Here is a 5,449-nt window from a genome sequence, read left to right as displayed (position 1 = left end):
GTTCCTGAAAACCCTGTCACTAAGTTAAAAGCTGTTAAATGAAAAAATTTTTTCATTAGTTTTATTAGAAAAAATTTATGGTGTGTTCCATTGCCCCACAAGATACTCAAGTAATTTTCATAAATACAAAAATATACCAATTAAACAGTGGGATAAAAGCTTATAAAAGTAATAAACAGTAATTTGAAAGTATTCTGTTACCAACTGGTGTGCTGAAATTTAATTCTGGCACTAACTACTGGAGTTAGCACAGACCCCACAAGTTAAAGGTCATAGTCCACAACTAGGCTGCCCACATTTCAGATGCTAGCCACCCTTGGGGAGTCCCCAGGCCACCTGCAGGATACTGTTTACTTCCTACCTTTTTTAGTGCAATGCTATGTGGGAAAATGAGACAATGTCTGTAAAACTTCTTGATAGAAATTGGCCCTTAAGTGCGTAGCCTCTGCCTTGTTATAATTGAACAGGGTGCTAGGTTTTGAGGCCTAATTGTACTATTTGGATGCCTGAGCCAAGAGAAGAATCCTTGGGCCTGCCTGGAACTGCTAGGTCATATAATTCCTCCGCCTTTGGGCAAAACTGAAGCTGAGCCCTCCCAGGAGGTGAGGGAGAGAGAGAGGCAGAGATGGAGAGGGGTGGAGAGACAGAGGAGTTGGGAGGTACAGTTTGTGAGGCTCATTTCTTGAGAGCCTGTAAAGTAGGATAGATCAGCATCTTATCTAGCTTTGGCAACCTCCTGGCAAGAATATTCTCAAAATCTCTTCTTGCTTGGTCTTGGAAGTTCAACTTCTCTTTCTTTGATTTATATTTATGAGGATAATAGCTGGTTTACACTGTTGTCTAATCACCCAAAATAATCCTTACTGTCCTAGTGAAAGATTCCCACTCTTACATTTAAACACGCTAATGGGGCAGTTGTTTTCATAATAAAATGTCAGTGAAATGTGGGTCATTCTAGAAGACAATAACTTCATCTAGAAAATAAACATAATGATTAGATTTACTTTAAAGAAGTATTGCAAGTATTCAATGAGTTAATGTGTAAAAGTACACAGATAGTTGACTGTGGATGGTTTTGGATGGTACAGGGCATTAAAGGCTGGGGACTTGATACAAGTCTAGGCATCTGAGGACTCAAGAGGAGGCTGGACACACTAGGAGCACACATCTCACTTCTGTTGGTCCATCGAAGAGTCGCCCAGAGTTGGAATGGCCATGGCTCCAAGGGCCTGAAGAGTGTTTTGGCTCTGTGAGCACTGCTGCTCTAGGGAGCACAATATCAAAGCACTATGGAATGAGTGCCTTGTGCATCTGAACAGGTCATGCTTTTTCTGGAGACCAGCATCCTATTTTCATTGTTCTATGTGTTTGAGAAGAATGTATGTTCTGTTGCTGTTGAATGGAATGTTCTGATATATCTGTTAGGTCCATTTGGTCTACAGTATGGTTCAAGTCCAGTGTTTCCTGTTGATTTTGTCTGGATTATCCATTGTTGAAAGTGGGGTATTGAAGTCCCTTACTATTATTGTATTGTTGTCTATTTCTCCTTTCAGATCTGTTAGTATTTGCTTAATATATTTAGATGCTCCAATGTTGGGTGTGTATATATTTAATATTGTTATACTTGATGAATTGACTCCTTTATCATTATAATGACCTTTGTATTTCTCTTTTTTAAATTAAAAGATTATTTTATTTATATATAAGGTCAGAGAGTCTGAAGCTACAGACAAGAAAATGTCTTACGTTACTGTGGGGTGGGGAGCTTCTTTAGTGAAAATACCCCTGTCACCACTGATGCTCAGAACTGGATGCCAAAAATTCCACTGCTGCCACCCCAAAGAACCTAGTGATGGTGGGGTGGAGGATGCAGTGAGGATGAGTGCTAGGGTTAGAGAGTACTGGCTTCAAATCTATAACTCTATAGTCCAGTGAAGAGAAGATATGCTCATGCATTCATTCATTTATTTCACAAATATTTATGAACTGTCTCATTTGTGCCAGTAACTGTGCTAAGTACTAGGTATATAGTGATGAAAAAATTGAATGTACACAGTTCTTGCTGTCATGATGCTTAGAGTCTACTGGATAAGATGGAGCTAAAACAAGTAAGCCCATGGGGAGAATGACAGAGGCAGAGTTCCTCTGAAGAGGGTAGTGTTGAAAAGAGAGCAGAGGAGGAGGCTGAGCTATTTCAGAAAGCAGCCGTAGCCTATCCCTATGTGGGGCTTCCTTGGACTTCAGCATCTCAGAGAAGCACAGGTGCCAGGCTCTCTCAGGCCCCAGGTCCTGGTTCCTTTCCATTGCAGATCGTGGTGCACTTCTCTAAGAAGTAGTTCTCCTTGACTCTGCAGCTGCCATACATACTCTAAGGTCTCACAGAGCCTGGAGCTGGTATTGAGGATGCACTTGATTTTCAGGGAACTGTAGTGTCCCAGAAGGGAGGCTCTATGCAGGAGGCAGGCAGTGGGGCTTCAGAAGGGGTACTGGTTTCATTCCACTGGCTGCTGGCAGGTGCCTACAAAGACAAGAAGAGCTGCAGAGAGAGTGCTGGTTCATCTTCACGGCCTGGAGGGAGAGCTCCTGTGGGTACCTGAGGGCTGACAGAGTTCTCCACAATCCAAACCTTTGTCTCTTGTTACTGTTTTTGGCTTAAAGTCAATTTTGTATGATATAAGTATATCTACCCCTGTTCTATTTTAGTTTCTACTTGCATGGAATATCTTTTTCCATTTCTTCATTTTGAGCCTTTGTGTGTCCTTAAAGCTGAAGTGAGTCACCTGTAGGCAACATATAGTTGCATCTTGTTTTTTGCTCCATCCAGTCACTCAGTGCCTTTTGATAAGAGAATTTAACTCATATACATTATTTATTGATAGGTAAGAACTTACTAATGCCATTTTAATTGTTTTCTGCCTGTTTTGTAGCTCTCTTGTTTCTTTCATCCTCTCTTACTGTGTTCCTTTGTGAATTGATGATTTTCCATAGTGGTAGGCTTTGATTCCCTTCTCTTTATATATATATTTTTGGGCTGCATTGGGTCTTCATTGCTGTGTGCAGGCTTTCTCTATTTGTGGTGAGTGGGGGCTACTCATCGTTGCGGTGCACCGGTTTCTTATTGCGGTGGCTTCTCTTGTTGTGGAGCATGGGCTCTAGGTGCACAGGCTTCAGTAGTTGCAGTGTGCAGGCTCAGTAGTTGCGGCACGTGTACCCTAGAGTGCACGGGCTTCAGTAGTTGCAGTGTGTGGGCTCAGTAGTTGTGACTTGTGGGCTCTAGAGCGTAGGCTCAGTACTGTGGCACATGGGCTCAGTAGTTGTGACTAGCAGGCTTTAGAGCGCAGGCTCAGTAGTTGTGGCGCATGGGGTTAGTTGCTCTGCGGCATGTAGGGTCTTCCCAGACCAGGGATCGAACCTGTGTCCTCTGCATTGGCAGGCGGATTCTTAACCACTGTGCCACCAAGGAAGCCCCTCCCTTCTCTTTATCTTTCATGAATCTATTATAGGTTTTTGCTTTGTGGTTACTGCGAGGCTTACACAAAATATCTTACAGATGTAACAGTCTATTTTAAGCTGATAACTTAACTACAGTCCCATATAAAAACTCTACCCTTTTACTCTCCCCACTTTCATGTTTTTAATTTCACAATTTACTTCATTTTTAGTGTGTATTCATTAGCAACTTATTGTAGCTATAGTTATTTTTGATATTCTTGTCATTTAACCTTTATACTAGAGTTAAGTGGCTAACACACCACCATATTGTAGTATGGTGTAATATACATGCATATACAGACTCACCAAAGCTGGTGAGGCTCTACCCATTTTTCTCAGCTCCTGACTTATGTGGGACTTCTGTGCCACCTGATTCTAACTCTGAGGATACCTGCATCCTGGTCTCTAGGTTTCCACGGAGGTGGGTGTGGAAGCAAGAATAGAACTCAAAAGGGACCAGAATATGCCACACAGAATATGCTCCTTTGGCATAAGGATTATTTTGAGCTGATTATCTTGAGAAACAGATACAGGAGAAGCTCTGAAAAGAGAGCATAAGTTTCCCTTTTGTAAGGAAAATTTACACTTATAGAGGAAATTTCTATTTGTAAAGGTGTCTCCCTTTCTCATACTAGGAAGGAGGAGGAAGACTCTTAACAACTCTTAATCACTGGCCAAGGCATTGACTTAAATCTACATAACACACCTTACTTAAAGACCCTTGATTTTTTTGAGACTTGCATCGTGGTCCAGTGGTTAAGAATCTGCCTTCCAATGCAGGGGACACAGGTTCAATCCCCGGAACTAAGATCCCACATGCAGCGGGGCAACTAAGCCCACGCACCGCAACTACTGAAACCGCACGCTCTGGAGCCCGCGCACCACAACTAGAGAGAAGCCTGTGCGCTGCAACAAAGAGCCTGCGCACTGCAGCAAAGATCCTGCATGCCGCAACTAGACCCGATACAGCCAAATAAATAAATAAAAAGAAACGCACTTGGTTTTTGGTTTTTTTTCCATTATGGTTTACAGGATATTGAATATCGTTCCCTGTGCTACACAGTAGGACTTTGCTGTTTATCCATTCTATATATAATTGCATCTGCTAAACCCAAACTCCCAATCCTTCCCCCCCCCGCCCCTTGGCAACCACAAGCATGTTCTCTATGTCTGTGAATCTGTTTCTGGTTTGTGTGTGTGTGTGTGTGTGTTACGCGGGCCTGTTGCGGTGAGCAAGGGCTGCTCTTCATTGCAGTGTGCGGGCTTCCCATTGCGGTAGCTTCTATTGTTGCAGAGCAGGGGCCCTAGGCACACGGACTTAAGTAGATGTGGCACGTGGGATCAGTAGTTGTGGCTTGCGGGCTCTAGAGTGCAGGCTCGGTAGTTATGGTGCGCGGACTTAGTTGCTCTGCGGCATGTGGGATCTTCCCGGGCCAGGGTTCGAACCCGTGTCCCCTGCTTTGACAGGCAGATTATTAACCACTGTGCCACCAGGGAAGCCCTTTACTTTATTTAAAAATTTTTTTATGTTTTCAGGAATTTAATCTACTTTATATTTTAAAAAATTTTATTGAAGTATAGCTGCTTTACAATGTGTTAATTTCTTCTGTACAGCAAAATGATTCAGCCATATATATATATATTCTTTTTCATGTTTTTTTCCATATGGTTCATCACAGGATATTGAATATAGTTCCCTGTGCCATACAATAGGACCTTGTTGTCTATCCATGGGATATATACTAGTTTGTATCTGCTAATCCCAAACTCCCAATCCTTCCCTCCCCCGCTTCCCCCTCCACTTGGCAACCACAAGTCTGTTCTTTATGTCTGTGAGTCTGTTTGTGTTTTGTAGATAGGTTCATTTGTGTTGTATTTTAGATTCCACATATATGTGATATCATATGGTATTTGTCTTTCTCTTTCTGACTTCGCTTAGGATGATAATCTCTAGGTA

This window comes from Physeter macrocephalus, chromosome 11 (assembly GCF_002837175.3).
Source record: "Physeter macrocephalus isolate SW-GA chromosome 11, ASM283717v5, whole genome shotgun sequence".
In the NCBI taxonomy this organism is placed as follows: Eukaryota; Metazoa; Chordata; class Mammalia; order Artiodactyla; family Physeteridae; genus Physeter; species Physeter macrocephalus.
The sequence above is the reverse complement of the archived record's forward strand: the minus strand, read 5'-3'. Positions refer to the sequence as shown.